Genomic DNA, 16,424 nt, shown 5'->3' with positions numbered 1-16,424 from the left:
TTTTTTGGCCTCTTGGCATTTGCTTTATTTGATCTTTAATTTGTCAGAATTGCAGCTTGGTGGCATACACTCTCTCCAACCATCCAGCAGATGGCGTCCCTGAGTCACCAATTCCTCTCAAGTCAGCACTCCCCAACCCTGTCTTTGTCGTGTGTGGGGATCTGACCCTCATGGGATCCACTCGGTGCACTTAATTTGGGTGTGCTGTCGGTGCTGTCTGCCCCGAATGAGGGCCGTGCATCTGAGCAGTTAGGGAGGAAGGGCAGCTTTAATAATCAAACCTCCCAGGTGTTCCCAGAGATTTAAGGCTGTTCTCTGCCAGTGACCCAAAAGTCCTTGGTATTGGAGTAGTTTCCCTGGGATTTCCAAGTGGTTTCCCCTTCTCTGCTGTGCTCTTCCAGGACCTCTGCTGAGGGAGGGAGGGCCGTGCCACGTCACAAGTCCACACCAGCCTCCAGGGAAGCCCTGGGACGCCAGGCTGAGCAGGGGCATTCTCAGCCTGCTTCAGAGATGGTTGAATGGGACATGTTAACTTCCTCCTTCCACATAGCTCCGCCCTCCCAGCTCTGGGACAATCAGCCATGGGTGTATTCAAGACCACTGTCCATGGCCGATACTGTGGTGTGTGAGCAGTGCTGCTGGAAAGACTCCCTGTCACACTGGGTTTCTTGGCACGGCTCTGTGCTGTGGGTTTGGCCCTGGGCAGGAGCGTCCCCCGCCCGCTGGGGAGATGGCTGCAAGTCTTGCGTTTTTTTCTCCTTTTTAGCCTATAATTCTTGACTGGTGTGAGGAGGTATGGCCATGTTCCCTCAGGCTCTGGGGTCTGGTTCTGAATGGAAAGGGCCCCACCCCTTTCCTCGTGGAGAAGATAGACCCCCTAGGGGGAGGTCATTAGCATTTCAATGGTCTCTCTCTCTGCTTGTGCTATCTCCACACTTCTCTGAGTCACAGCACTGGGAACTGAAAATGGCTGGGGCTTTCTCCACTGAGCCGAAAAAGAAACAGATAGTCCCCTTCAAACCTAGTCCAAGGTGACCCTCTGGCTCTCCAAGGTCAATCATCACCCAAAGCCTCTGTCTGTTTTTTGGGGATTTGTACCTGTAGTGAGCAGTTCACACTCGCTACTTAAAACTGCAGTTGGAACTCAGCTGAGCTATATTCGCTTGCTGGGAGAGAGCTTCTCTCTGCCACCACGAGGCTGTCATGTCTGCCCCCATTTTGCCTCACGTTATAGGTAATTTTCTCACTAATTCCCCACCTAGGACTTCCAGAGTACCTTGCAATATCAATTTCTAATTCTCTCCCAGGGAACAAACTCCATCATAACTAGAGAACAGAACATGTCTTCAATTTCCCCTATTATAGAGGAATTATAGAGGACAATGTCAGACACTTAGAGGTCGCTCAAACTCTGTGTATGTGTGTTAGAATCCCAGGTTGGGGAATATGCAAAGATGACAAACATAAATGAAGTTTCAAGAGTTTGCTCTACCTATTTCTATGTTCTTTAATGACCAAACAGTGCATAATACTGGGGTGACTTTGCCAGCTGATAAGAATTCTCCTCTTTCTGTAAATACTGAAAAGGATAAAACATGCTCTCCTCACTCCCATTTTTGTAGCTAGGCTTAAATTTTCTCTGGCAGATACCTCTTTGACAGGGAGTTGTTCAGAATTTAAGGCCAGTGCTTCTTCCTCACATGCCAATTATTGCCAACTCTTGTGTAGACATATGGGAGAGCCATGCTTGATGCTGATATGCACAGACATCTCACAGAGGCCTCCTGTCCTAAACCTGGAAAATGATTACCAGGCTGAGATTAACTCCAGAGACACAGAGGATTCTTTTTAATTTGAAGACTTTTCAAATGGTTCCCAAGGAACTATAGACTGCTAATGGAGAAAGCACATTTGTTAATATTTGATTTTCATAAGCCATAGTTCCTTATTAAGAACTCCCTCATGTTTAGTATACCAGTATTCTTTGGAGGTAGCAAAATATCCTTGCAATTGATAACCTTTGAACGTTAAGTATTCTTAGTGCTGAGACTTCCCGGCAAATCCATGATACCCTACCTCAACTGTACCCTCTCTATCTGAGGGTTCTCAAAGTATCCACAACACCTATTCTTGAGCACTTAGCTCTACTCCTCACCCTGACCTCTACAAAGGACTTTGCCCCTGGTTTATTAGTTCCTTAAACATAAATTTAGTATGAATATCTTTTATGAGCCAGGCATGGAGATAGATGGAAGGGGCCCAGATGAATAGGACCCCATCCCAAGAAAGAGGTCAAATAATATGAATATGTATAATTTCATTCCAATCTTGCTCAAAAGTATCCTCTCAGCCTTCCCTCCCAATTAAGAGTAGTAATGACCACTTTCTTTTTTTGTCTGTTTTTTTTTTTTCCAACAAATATATAATTGAGGACCTACTCTGTGTCAAGCACTGTTCTAGATCCTTGGGCATCAGCAGGAAATAAGAGAGGCAAAGCCCTGCTTTTGTACAGATCAAATTCTAATTGTAAGGTGATATACTCTACAAGAGGTATTAAAAAAAAGCAAATACCTATAAGAAAAGCAAAAACCTGAGTAAGATAATTTCAGATAATGATGAGTACTGTGAAAATAAAGCATATCATGATAGATAATGTCTGTATATACTGGGGGGAGATGAGTATAACTTTATATTAGATGGTCAGGAAAGACTTTTCCAAAGAGTTGACATTTGAACTAAGATGAACTAAGGTGTGAGGGAACTAGCCATGCAATGACCTTGGGACTCTGTATTCAAGAATTTATTAATGAGTGCCTTAAGTTTAAGGCCTTAAGCGTAGTATGTTCTGGAAAGCAAAAACAAGATTTGTAGAGCATAAGACTGAGGGGGAAAGTAGTAGAAGGTGATGTTGGAAAGGAGGGCTTGGATATCTTTTAAGACTATGGTAAAGAGTTTGGATTTGATCCCAGGATGATGGGTAATCAGTGGAAGATTTTACTCAAAATAATGGAAAGATTAGATTTAAATATAAAGATTATTCTAATGAAAAAAAAATGTATTGTTTTGGGATAGGAAGTGGAACAGGGCACCAGCTAGGAGGTTATAGAAGTAGTCTGAGAGACAAATGATATGGTCTGGGATATTAATAATAATGAATGTAGAGAGATTCAATATATGTGCTGGTGTGGTACTGATGGGATTTGAGTATGCAGTAGATGTGGGAAATGAGGGAGAGTGAGAAATCAAGGATGGCTTACATGATTTTGATACACTCAATATTGAACCCTTTTACTGAGATGTGAAAGACTGCAGGAGAAACAGACTTGATGAAATCTATAGTTTTGCTTTGGACACTTATTCTGAGGTGCCTATTAAATAGCTAAGTGGATGTATCAAGTAATAACTAAGGTACAGGTATTTAAAGTTCAGTTAAGTGGTTAAAAATGGTTATTATAAATTTGAGCTTCATTGGTATACAGATGGCATTTGTCTGAATGAGATCAGCCAAAGAGGAACAGAGAATGTCTTGACAAAAAAGCAAATAAGGTAGAGAACAAATACATTTAGAGATTGAGCAGAGGAGGATGGCCCAGCCAAATAAAACAAGACAGAATGCCCTGAAGGAAGAGGTTATTGTGATGTCATGAAACTCAATACAGGACAATGTTTCAAGGTGCAATAGTCAATGTCATCAAATAACTGAAATGTCTAGAAGGGGAGAATAGTGAAGGACCATTGGATTTAGTAACATGGAAATCATTATTGATGTTGACAAAAGCAGCTTAAGTAGAATGGTGGGTATAAAAATCACTTGGAATGAATTGAGTGGAAAACCAGGAAGTGGTATAGACAGTGACTATAGAAAGCTATTTCATTCGCTTTGATCTTGAAGGGAGAAGAGAAGTAGGAAAGTAGTGAGAAAGAAGATGTAGGTCAAGGACTTTTATATTAAATACACTATAGTATATTAATACCTTGATGGGAATATTCCAGTAGAAATAATTACATAAGATAAATATTTGAGAAGATACACATAGAGAGATTTAAAAATTTAAGGACAGATATATTATCTTTGTTTTATAGATAAGGAAATAGTAGCACAAGATTAAATAACTTTCTTCATATCATAAGATTGAAAAGATTGCATGGTCTACCTGTCTCTAAAACCAGTGCTTCCCCCACAACAAATATGACTTCAAAGTTACTATTACCTTACCCTGAATGTTCACTACTCTTTATCTGAATATTTCTTTTTTGTTTGTTTGTTTTCAATACCATATATGTTTAGTTTCCTTGGTTTCTCAAGCAAATACCATGAAATGAGTTGGTTTAAACAATGGGAATTTATTTGCTCATGGTTTTGAGGCTGAGAAAAAGTCCAAATCAAGGCATTATCAAGACGATACTTTCTTCCTCAAGACTGGGGTTCTGGGGCCTGCTGCCAGTGATCCTTGGTCCCAGTCTCCTCTATCACATGGCAGTTCACACAGCACCTCTCCTGATGTATTGTGTTATCAGTTTTGTCCTGGGTTTTGTGTCTCTTCCACAGGTGAAGCTCTCTGTTAGACACTGAAGTAAGGCGTAACAATCTGCACACTTTGTGCCACTCCTTTAGGCCCATCTACATGCCTCTTCTCCAGTTCTTTCTCCTTTCTATCTTTTAGTGTTGCTTATTCCAGACTCCTGACCCAGCCAAGAAGTAGAGTCTATGTTTGTCCTTACCTAAGTGCACCTTTCCCTCCACACCAAGTTGATGACCAGTGTAACGAACCACACACCCATTGGACCTATGGTGGGAAGGACTTCGGTCAGGACTGCATTTATCACCTGACATGATTTTCTACATAGGACACCTTCCAGCTGCAGGATATGGGGTCTCTTTAGATGTTGCCTCAAAGCCTTCTTTCTTTCAAAGAGGCTCTAGTTGGCTAATAGAATCTTCCTGTTTTCTTTCTTCAAGATGTCGAAAGCAGTTAATAAAAGCCAACCAACTCCATAATTCTTATAATTGCTATTGCCCTCAAACCACCCATGTATTAGAAATACTGCATAAGTCAGTGCTTGCCTTCCATCTATGTTATATCCTAATCTACCAAAGGTGAGAGTCTTAGTAATTGTGACATTTCAACGCATCTGGGGTTTTCAGTGTTCCACTAAATACCAGCAGGAAGGTCTTTGTTGGTGTAAATAGTCCAATACAACAATTTGATTCTAAAGGTATGTTTTCTAGGGCCACATCTCCAGTCTTAGTTTGGGTTTCCCTGAGTACAGGTTTTATTTGGAAGGTGATCACTGGAAGCAGGAATGAGGGAGTGGGGAAGAGTGAGACAAAGAAGGAAGAAAGACCAATAAGATTTCTTTATTATCAAAGTCACTCCTATAGGAAATGGGGCTAGATTCCATAGGAATCTCTGAGGGGTGTACAGATACTTGACAGAATTGCTCGGCAAAGAGTAAGAGGATCAGCATTTATGCATTAGTTCTTACATTTCATTATTTGAGGGTTGTCCCAGGAGTTCTAATAGCCCTGCATTTTTGTGTTCTGCCTTCACTTGGGCTGAACAGACTTCCCAGCCCCTGAGGCAGAAACAGAGAGAGATGCATAATGGGTCTTTGAGGGGCAGCACCAGCAGCCTACACTGAGTCCTTCATTACACCTCAGATAAAATCAGAGATGGGCCAAGTGGATGCGCTGCTGGACACCAAAAGCACATTTTCAGTCTTTTCTCCCCAATCTTCCCCAAATACCAAACTAATCATCATCAACAACGGTAATAAACACACCAAAGAGGCTTGAGAATAATGAGTTGTGAACAGCCTAGGAATCCTGGTGCTTCCTGATAATCACCTGTTTTTCATTGCATCCAAGCTCATGAAATATGGATTTAGGAAGACAACATACCCACGTAAGAAATATTCTAATAAGTGAATGTACAAACACTTACTGGTTACCAGATCTCCATGTAGGTAGTTCGAGAGATGCTGTCACCAAGAGATTCCCGGCTGAACAGGGAAGCTTCCACAAGTAGAGAAAGTGAATATGGTTCAGTGTAAAAGAAAGAAGACTAGCTGTAGGAATTCACCAAGAGGGAAAGATCCCTTTACCTGGGAAAATCAAGAATGGATTCATGGAATAAGAATCAGTTAATTTAGACTTTAAATTTAAGATAATAACATTATGAAAATAGTATATGGAGATTTGAGACGACTTCTCTAAATAGAGAGAAGAGCACAGGAAAGAGAGAAGTGCTAGATTGTGTGGTCAGCGAATACCAAGTAGTTCTGGCTGGGCTGGATCCAAGATGAGTTAATTCATTTTCAAAATGGTAATTCAGAAAATAAATACAGTCATAATTTGAAGGAAAAACTATTTTGTTTTGTGTCTTAAATCCTGATGAAGTCACTTTGTGATCTGCAGTGGGAACATTATCCATTGAAAATGAACTGTCCAGACATGAGTTCCCAATGCTACATGGCAAAGAGGCCAGACTCAGAGGTGTGTGTGCCACTGTCACTGGGAAGTGTCCACCTTTTGAACTGCATCATCCAGGAGGGGAGAAGAGACCATGGTTTCCAATAATGTCAAGGTCTTGCTGAGAACACAGAAATGGAAAAAGCAGTAAGGTAGAACTGTGATTTTCTGTATTTATTCACTCTTGAAACTTGAGATTTCTCTCAAAGCAGAACAGAACTGCTCTTTTTAGTTTATTTTTTTCCCCAAAGGCTGGGCTGAGGTTTCAATTTTAAGGCACAGATGGGCTTTCAAGTTATAGCATGGCAGGTCTCCCTGTTACTGACAACAAAACGTCTTTCATCAGTGCTCCATGTTCAAAGAGAAGAAAGGCTTCAAATGCCTATGTTCCCAAAGGGTCTAAGGGGACTGAGCATCTGTAGTCAGGCACACCTGTGAGCTCATGCCAGCTCTCTATAAACATGCTTGGGAAAAAATGGCATCTCTTGAAAGGCAAAGGTTCTGTCCTTTTTGGTGCCTGTTGCTTTGCAGGCACTCAGCTCAGAGGAGTCATGTTCTCTTTATCATTTCCTTTGAAAATATATTATTAATATTGTCATTATTTGAGGTGACTGGAGGAAATGAAGGAGACAGCAAATGGAGGAACAAGCTGAGTTTTCCCTTCTAATTGGAGCTGGTGCTACTAGTGTCAGACTTATTTCTGGATTTGGGCCAGTGAACAGTTAAACTTTTTTCTTGATATACTGAATATTCCACCTGGCATCTGACACTGGATTTCATCCCAGAACCAAGCACAGGCTCAGCATGAAGCCAATTGGGTCTTGGCTGGATGGATAGCAGTCTTCTCATTAAGATTTTTCCGTTAGCTATGATTCTGTCTATAGAGGGGTAGTCTGGTACTCTACATTGTCTGAGGTAGTAGTTGCAATCCTGCCCCACTGTCCTCTCGCTTATCATCTTGTAAGAATGCTGTCCTCTGGGACAACATGAAAAGCTCCTCTGAAAACTGCCTTTTAGTATTTCTGAGGTTAAATGATGAGAATGTTATGATGGTATAGAGTGATCATATTAGGTAGGAATTAATCTAACAGGCAGCAGCCACTTGATTTTTCCCCTTAGAGCTTCTCTGCTTACTGGATTAAAGGGGAACCACAGGATGAAGAGAGGCTCAAGCAGGGGGCTGCATGGATTTCAACACAGGTGAGCCTCATTTTAAGGGAAATTGACACACAAAATATGCAAGTCAATTAATCAGGGCATCCGTGTTTGCTAAATTTAAAGCAGAGATCCTTTTAATGTTGGTTTTGTAAGAATTCTATAGTATATTCTTTAGATAATGACAAAATTATACACAACCATCCTGTGAGATAGGCGTATGTGTATGTCAAGTAGAAAATTCATCTAGATATTCACAGAGATAAAGAAAACTATATTTTATACATAGCTATTATAGTTATAATTGATTTTTGTTCTGTTTGTTTTGTTTTGCATGTCTAGCTTTCCTCCAGAATGTGAGCAACTTGAGGATGGGCTAATTTATCAATTTATCGATCTAACTATATTCATTTGTTTAATTAATCAGCTAATTAATTAATTTTACCCCTAGCACCTAGCCCAATACTTGGCTATAACAATAATAGTAATAATAGTAGTTAATATCAACTTAATGTTTATTCAATATTTGCAGTCTTCCAGATGCTATTCTAAGTGTACTTTCATGCATTATTTCATATGACATCTACGACAGATAAGTCAACTGGAGCAGAGTCCATGAGTGTATTCCCCAAAGTCCCACAGCTAGTATTTGATGGTGACAAGATTTTAAACCAGATGTCCTGACTCCAGAGTCCATGCTCTTATCCACCTTTTGATATTGCAGTCTTCTGCCTTTGATTGGGTTCCCTAAGAAGGAGATCCTGAGACAAGTATTTGAATGCAAATAGTTTATTTGGGAAGTGATCCAATAAGAAGTGGTAGGAAAATTGGGGAATAAGACATGAAAGGGAAGGAAGCTAGTGACTGTGCATTAATGAGCCAATTATTGCTGTGATAGAGGCTCACTCTGCTGGGCCCTTTGCAAGATGGTAGAGAAATGCTCAGAGACACACCACCCAATTAGCAAGGAAACTCATCTACCAGCTCCTCCTTGTTGAGGGTTGCTCCTGGGGAGACTAAGTACAATACCACGGCACGAGGAAGCTCTCAGCAGAGTCAAGGGTGACTACTCCAACAAGCTGTTGGTGAAAAGAGTCATGCCAAGGAACTATGGGTGGGATAGAGATGGGGTTTGCTGCTTCAATATGAGCTCATAATTTTGGAGAGAAAGAATGGATGGAGATGGGATGTATTCATCAGTTCAGTCCTTTTGATGAACAGTTAAAAATATATGAGTGCCAGTTCCTAATGGGGCTCTCCAGTTGTTCATGGGTAGCCATGACAGTTATGCAGATCTCAACTTTGTTGTGAGGAGATGATATTTTTTTTTTTTAAGTGACATTTCAAATCTGTTCAGACAATTACAATGAGGACATTTTCCCTTGGCGGAGATGGTGGGCCCAGTCTTCCTGGCACCAATTAAGTAAAGAAATAAAGAAAGGAAGGAAGAAAGAAATCTAGAGTTCCCTGTACTCCTTCATTGCTTTACTTAATTGACCTGAGTGTGTGCCAGAATTGGATGTATCTTGTTAGAGTGGCAAAGTTTAAAAAGCAACTTAAATTTCAATTTCATGCAGCTTTCAACACGGAAAGTTTATAGTTGTTGTGGTGGGGAGTGGTAACATTGTGCTGGGAGGAAGAATGTGTGTTTAGGAAAAGGCAACAAATTAGTAGCTTCATGCTCTGAAATCTTTAATAATATGATAATCTAGGGCTGGCTTATTATGAATTCTGAATAAGTGTTGTCTGCTATTTAAAATTTCCTGTGGCTTACTGTCAGATATATTAAAATGGATTTGGAAAGTCTGTAAGCCTTCTAATCATAGATAAAATATATTCTTTTACAGGATTCTAAATTTGTGGTAATTATGTGCCATTTAGTTAATCTCCCTACATTATTTACCAAGCATATTTTGTAGTCAAATACTTGAAGAGTTGACAGGGTAATGCTCAACAGCAACTATAAGCAGAAATGAGAGAGAGAGGGTAGGAAAAAAAAAAGCATCTGAATGTAAAAATGAGATGTTTTCATGTTAGTTATTATGGATTACTCTATTCCATGACTAAGACAGATAACAGAGTTAACTATGTTCCACTAAGGACTCCGGTTTTGGCATGTGTGAACATAGGTTAAAGAAAAATTAGTCTTACTAATACGATGACTTCTCCACTCCCCCCAAACATAAAGCTGATTTAATAAGACAAAGTATTAAGACTCCAATTGTAATGCCTGCGTCACACATGCTGGCACATAACTGAGACACATGAGGATGGTGCAGCTATCTAAAGCTTCTGGAGCCCAGCATAGCTGGCCACAATAAATAGCCTTTCTGAAGCTGCCCAGGATTGGAAGGGATTTATTTTCCCAAAGAGTCACTGAAAGAGAGCAAGAATGATATTGTATTATACATTTGGCCACCTAAATATTTCCAGATCCTCCTTGCTCAGATACAGTATCTGGAAATGTGTTGATGTTTATAAACTGTCCTGCTGGTGAACACCATGGTGGGAATACTCCAAATGGTCCTGTGGCTTTACAGTGATCTCAAGGAAGGGAAAATTTTCATTTACAGCTGTGGAACTTTAAAGACATTCAGCTTGAACAGGGGGATGCCTGGGGTTTAGCATAAAAAATACACTTTTTGTTTGTGCCATAAGAATTGAGTGTAAATCCTGGACAAATACAACTCTAACCAAATACACTCAGTAGGAAAATTTTATATTAAAATTAATTTATTACAACATACAATACATAGGAGATCACTTTAAAGTAGAACATCAACCACTGAATATGGCTCTCTTGCACATTGCTTTTTACAAAGCCAAAAAACCCAAACAAAAGCAAGGCAATAAAATGCTTTCCTTCCCCCGTATTTCTAAACTAATAAGCTGAAAAAGATTAATAAGCATTAGCAATTGTGTCATTCCCAATGGGACTTCCCTCCATGCCTAATGCCAGTTTTATTTGTCTACATATGCTTCCTATACCCCAACCCTTGCCTTGGAAAAGGCTTGACAGAAGCTTCATGGAAGGTTCTAACTTTCCATCTCTTTAAGGCAGTTCATCATGTGTACTTAGGCTTCCCCTATAATATGGGCTCACCTCATCCTTGAAGGCTTTTACTTATCTTGAAACAAGGCTAGTGATGTTGGGAATTTGAGTATTATTCCGGAAACCTTCACTTTCTTCCTGGCTCCCACATGAGGTATCTGCATGATTTTGCTTCTTGTTATAGGATTTTTTTTTTCTTTTTTCTTTTTTTTTTTTTAAATGAGGAGAAAAATATTAGATTGGAAGTTCTTTGAGGACATTATCTTATTCAACTTTTTATCTCCCCGGCATCTAACTCAGTGCTTTGTTATAGCACCTGAAAGTGACATGAGTGGAAATACATGCCCAGAAATGGGCCTCTCTTTATTTTTGCCTCTCAAACCTCCTAAGCTCTAAACCAACCACGCAAGCTCAAAACTTCAGTGTGCCTGAGTAACCATCTTCAGCTATCATAAGATACTTGCAGTTCTATGAAGATATACTTGGAACATCAACACCTTGTTTCTGAGCTTGTAATCAGAATACTAAAGGAGATTCCCTAAACTGGTGGAAAAGATAAACCCAAAGGCAAAGTTATTTAGCTATAAACACTAAAAAAGGGTGGGTTCCTCTTTCATGGGGGCCTGGGGGAAGGGAGGACACATTTATGTGTTGTGGGAGGACTCCAGAGGAAACAGAAATAGCACTGTTTTGAATTTAGAGGCTTCTTGGCTTCAGGGTTGTCAAAATTTATCTCATTTTGTTCATGGACCAATTCATTAAAATATATGGGGAAATGGCACTTATACCTATTGTACAAATGACAAAACTAGGTGATATAGAGAGAGCTGTAGTTTCTGCAAAGTCACACATATAGTGGTCTTACAGAAATAGCAGCCCTCTCCTTTAACTCACTCTGAGTTCATGGCTTTTCTTCCATAAACACATTAAAAATGTGTTTCTTGTTTCCCCACCTCTTACTCTCCTATCTAAAGTAAGTATTGGTGCTCCAGGCATCCATGAAATACGCAGCTATCTCTGAACTTCTTACAGATCAAAGGAATGCATCTTGGAAAGGAAATATATAGTGAGTCTAAAAATGTACATGTCATTTCATTTTGTACACGTGGCTCCAAAATAGGATGAACTATTCAAGGCTTACTTACTCTGACCTATAACAGCATATAAACCAGCCTTGTAAATAATGACATGTTTACTAGCCTGTATGGGAACAAATCCAGGGAATGTGATAAATTATTTGCATATGTGTACAATTCTGTGTTGGTTAGTTTTTAGTTTGTTTTTGAACTAGTCTGCTCACTCTCACAAGGTAAATACTAGAAATGCCTGAATCCATCAGCTTTTTATATTTTCCTTAGGTACAACATAATTCATCATAGTTGACAAACAAGTGTCAATTTCATTGACTGATCTCAGATTCTCTGAAAAGAAAAATCACACGGCTTCCACTTTTCACTATATTTGTTACATTTATATACCAGGTCTTTAAAATTTTTATTTAATAATGAACACTATTTGGAGGGTATAGTAAACACATTAAAGACAATTTCAAATTGTCTATGCCCATGAGAGTTCACGCAGATAAAAAATGAAAATTGGGATGGTCAAAAATAACCTAACTAATGGGATCTCATGTATTTTCTGAAATGAGAGAATATACTACATTTCAAGTGCCCCAGAATACTAATAGAATTGACCTTATGATAAATAATAAAGAAAATCTCAATGAATTCCAAAAAGTGTAAATAGCAGATGGCATTCTTTCATCAATAATTAATAAAATTATAAAAGCTAGCAAATAAAAAACTGAAATAGCAGAATTTATAAAAATTAAAAATTAAGTTTTATGTTCTAACAGACAAGATAGAGCTGAAGCAATGCAAAAAATATATATATAATTTTATTCCAACAATAAAAAGTAAAAGCCAAGTGTCCATCTCAATAAGTTAGAGAGTGACCAACAATAAAAACTTATGGAAAGAAGGAAATATTAATAAGTATATGGCAAAAATAAACTAGAAAAAAGAAGAATAGTAAAAGTAAATAAAAATAAATCTATATACTTATTTGAAAAACAAAAACAAAATAAAAAATAGATTATCCATTGAACTATAAACAAAATACAGAGAAAGTACACACATAATGTAAGAAAAGGAAATGGGGAAGTAACCATAGATACAAAGGGTGTTACTAAACTGTGCCAACAGATTTGAAAACCATACGAAACAACTGTTTTTCTTAGCAAAAATGAATAATTAAATCTACCCTCAGAAAAGAATAAAATTACAAAGCCAAAGAGAGAAATAGCAGATAATTATTCAAGTCCTATCCTCAAAACAGGATGAGGCTAAGTGGTTTTATAGGGAAGTTTTACTGAAACTTCAGGAAGAGATAAAAAAAAATTCTATTTAAACTCACTGGAATATAGATAAGAAGAAAAAAATATAAATTCTTTTTTTTTAAATAAAAGCAGCCTAATACCATTGGGAAAACCTGATAAAATGTTAACACAAAAATAGACTAATCCTTCTTAAGAATGTCAATGCAAACATACTATATAAATAAAATCCAGCAAAATATTAGCATGATAATACATGACAATTAAATGTTTCAAAACAAGAATGCTATGACTTTCCAAAATCAGATATTTTACCATAATGATACTCCAAAAAAGAAGAAAATATCTCCATGTATATTTAAAAGGCATTACAGTTTCAATAAGACATTAAACTTCATTATCCATTACTAATTGAAGGCATGTCTTTATAGTTAAATACATATTTATACAAAAATTATAATTTTTTTGCATATTTTAAATCTTTTCTGTAGATGACCTCAATCTGTGCATATCTTCTTGTAATTTATTTTTTAAGTTCCCCATTATATTTCTGATATTGCTCACAGCTTTAATTTATTTATTTCAAGTGTGATTTTGGCACTGTTGATTTATCTATTCTGTTGGTAGACATTTGTTTCAATATTTTCCTTAAAATGAGAGTCCTAAAAGCATGCCTTTACAAGTCTTCTTATAATTAGATGTAAGACATTCTCTAAGATATACTCTTGAGAGTATGATTAATTGCTTGCAGCATATGCACCTCTTAATTTTTACTAGAATTTACTAAAATGCTCTCCAAATTGGTGCTACCAAGTTATGCTCCAAGTAGCAGAGGACATTGGTTCATATCTTTCCCAACACTTGGGAATGACAGATTTTACTTAATTTGTTTCTAGGTAGTATGTTTGTATGGTATGCCATGGCTTTCAGTGGCATTTCCCTGATGCCTTGTTCCAGAGCATAGAAAAAAAGAGCATTGTAATTCTTTTTTTTTTTTTTTTTTAATCCGGTATACTATTGTACCAAAACTCACAAAGATATCACACAAAACATAGAAACAAAGACAAATTTTTTGTATGAAGATGAGGAAAACTAACAAATACTGTTTTCAAAATAATTCAGAAGCTTATTGATAGAAAATACTTAAATGACAATATATAGTTCTTACTAAAAATAGAGGATGGTTCAACAGGAAGGAATTTAGGTATTTCCTACTATTGAATGTTCAGAAAAGAATAATCATACATTACTTTCCAAAGATGATTAAAAGATTTTGATAATACTCAAAAGTCAATCTTAATTAAAAGCAAAAGAAAACTCAATATAGTAAGAATAAGAGAATAGTTCCTTAGTGTGCATTATACTTAATATAGAAATATTGGCAATAGTTCCATTAAATCCAAGATGGAGACAGGGACATCCACCTTCACTTTTATCTACAATAGTTCTGGAGGCATTACCTACTCAATTAGACAAAGAAATGAGAGGTATTAAAATTGGAAAGGAGGAGTGAAAAACCACTATTCCTTGCGTATGGTATATACATGGGAAACCAAGTGATGTGATAGAAAATATTAAAAACAAAATGAAAATTTACTAAGTTTTATTCCAAATTAATATGAATAGTCCACAACCCTCTGATAACAAATGACACTTTATTATATAACATAATGGAATATATAATTTACAAAAATAAAAATAAAATCTAAAATAAATTTATGAAGAAATATAGAATATGTATATATAATTAGTAACAGTGGTCAGCACCAGATATTACAGAGTGAGAGCAATAAAAATGTTCAGTCAGCTATCATACCAATAGACAGACCAATGACAAACAACATTTGGAGATTAGAAGAGAATTCAAATAAGAATTATTTTTCTCTGATAAAATGGAACTTTAGATTGAGGAGGGTGGTTTATTTTATGTGTATATATATATGAACAACTCCTAAGACTCTTGGGAAAAAATGGATTCTTATAAATTACATATGGATATTATACTTCTGACATGAAAAAGTAACTTGTTCTGGATATGCTCTTATGTAAAAAATAACTTTATATCTGAAATATACTTTTAGTCACTGACAATAGACAGTACAGGACTGTGCTATCGACCTGGAGAGAAGGGAAACACATGAAAAACTTAGTGAAAGCTAAGCAGGATAAATATAAAGAAAACTCCACCTAGGCAAATCGTAGTCAAATTATTAAAAGCCAAAGATAAACAGAAAATCTTAAAAGCAGCTAGGAGTAAAAGGATTGGGGAACAACAATATGATTGATGAATGACATCTCAAAAACAATGCACACAAGAAGGCAAGGGAATGACATCTTCAAAGTGCTGCCAAGAAAAAAGAAATCTAGAATTCTATATCCAGTAAAAATATCTTTCCAAATTAAGGGAGAAACAATTGCCTCACTAACCTTTCAGAATTTTCTACTATAAACTATTCATGACCGTTGAAAAAGAGCTCCGTCATAATCAACTGATTGAGTCAGTGCTGCCAGATGATTCTGCATGTAGATGTCTTAAGGAAAATATGGGACTAATATTTTAAATTATGCTGAACCAAAAGACTATATGTCGTTTGCCACACTCTCAGTTAATGCATTGGATATAGTTTCTTCCTTCATACCCATTCTCCACTCTTCACACCTTTCTGTCTACCTCAGAATGATGACCTTAACAGATGCTTCAACAGGTTCACGTGCCTTCTGGATTCCAGCTGGGTTCAACAAATAGTAGGTGACTGCAGGGTGAGAGGAAAGAGAGTGTCTCTTTACTGCCCAAGATCCGTCCCTGCTGGGCTAAGTGTTGCCCATGGCTGTATTCATCTACCAAAAGCCAGGCTCCAGGCTGTAGCCCTCTTCTCTAGCTCAACCCTCTATCTGGGTTCTAGTGGCCATTATAATTTGCCTTCCTTAGAGGTGATAAGGGTATTGACTCCCTGCTGCACTACCTGTGGGATGCTTCACTATCCCTTGTAGTTTTCTCTTAACACTGTCCACACCTTTGTCAACAGTATTTAAACTATCTGTTTCCTATAAAAACCTGGACTGATAAATTTAGGATTCAAGTTCCAAGTAACTGAAAGAAACTTGGCAATTTGAAGCAAAATAGGAATTATTAAAGTTCACACAATCCAAATGTGCTGGAAAACCAGGAAGAGTAGCTAAGGCAGCAAGAAATAATGCCAACTTTCATGCTGAAGAACTGGTCCCTGAAAACTCTTGTGCTACTCTTGCTAAGTACAAAATGTCAGCTTGTTCTGCTGGCACCACCAATGCCAGGCCCGGGACAAGCTGATATGCTGGCAGCAACTGTGATCGCCACCATTTTGGCTACCCGCACAACCTTCTTTCCAACTTCCACATTTTAAAGGAAATGTAAGGAAAGGCAGTTC

This window comes from Choloepus didactylus, chromosome 15 (genome assembly GCF_015220235.1).
Source record: "Choloepus didactylus isolate mChoDid1 chromosome 15, mChoDid1.pri, whole genome shotgun sequence".
Lineage (NCBI taxonomy): Eukaryota > Metazoa > Chordata > Mammalia > Pilosa > Megalonychidae > Choloepus > Choloepus didactylus.
This window is presented reverse-complemented; position numbering follows the sequence as displayed.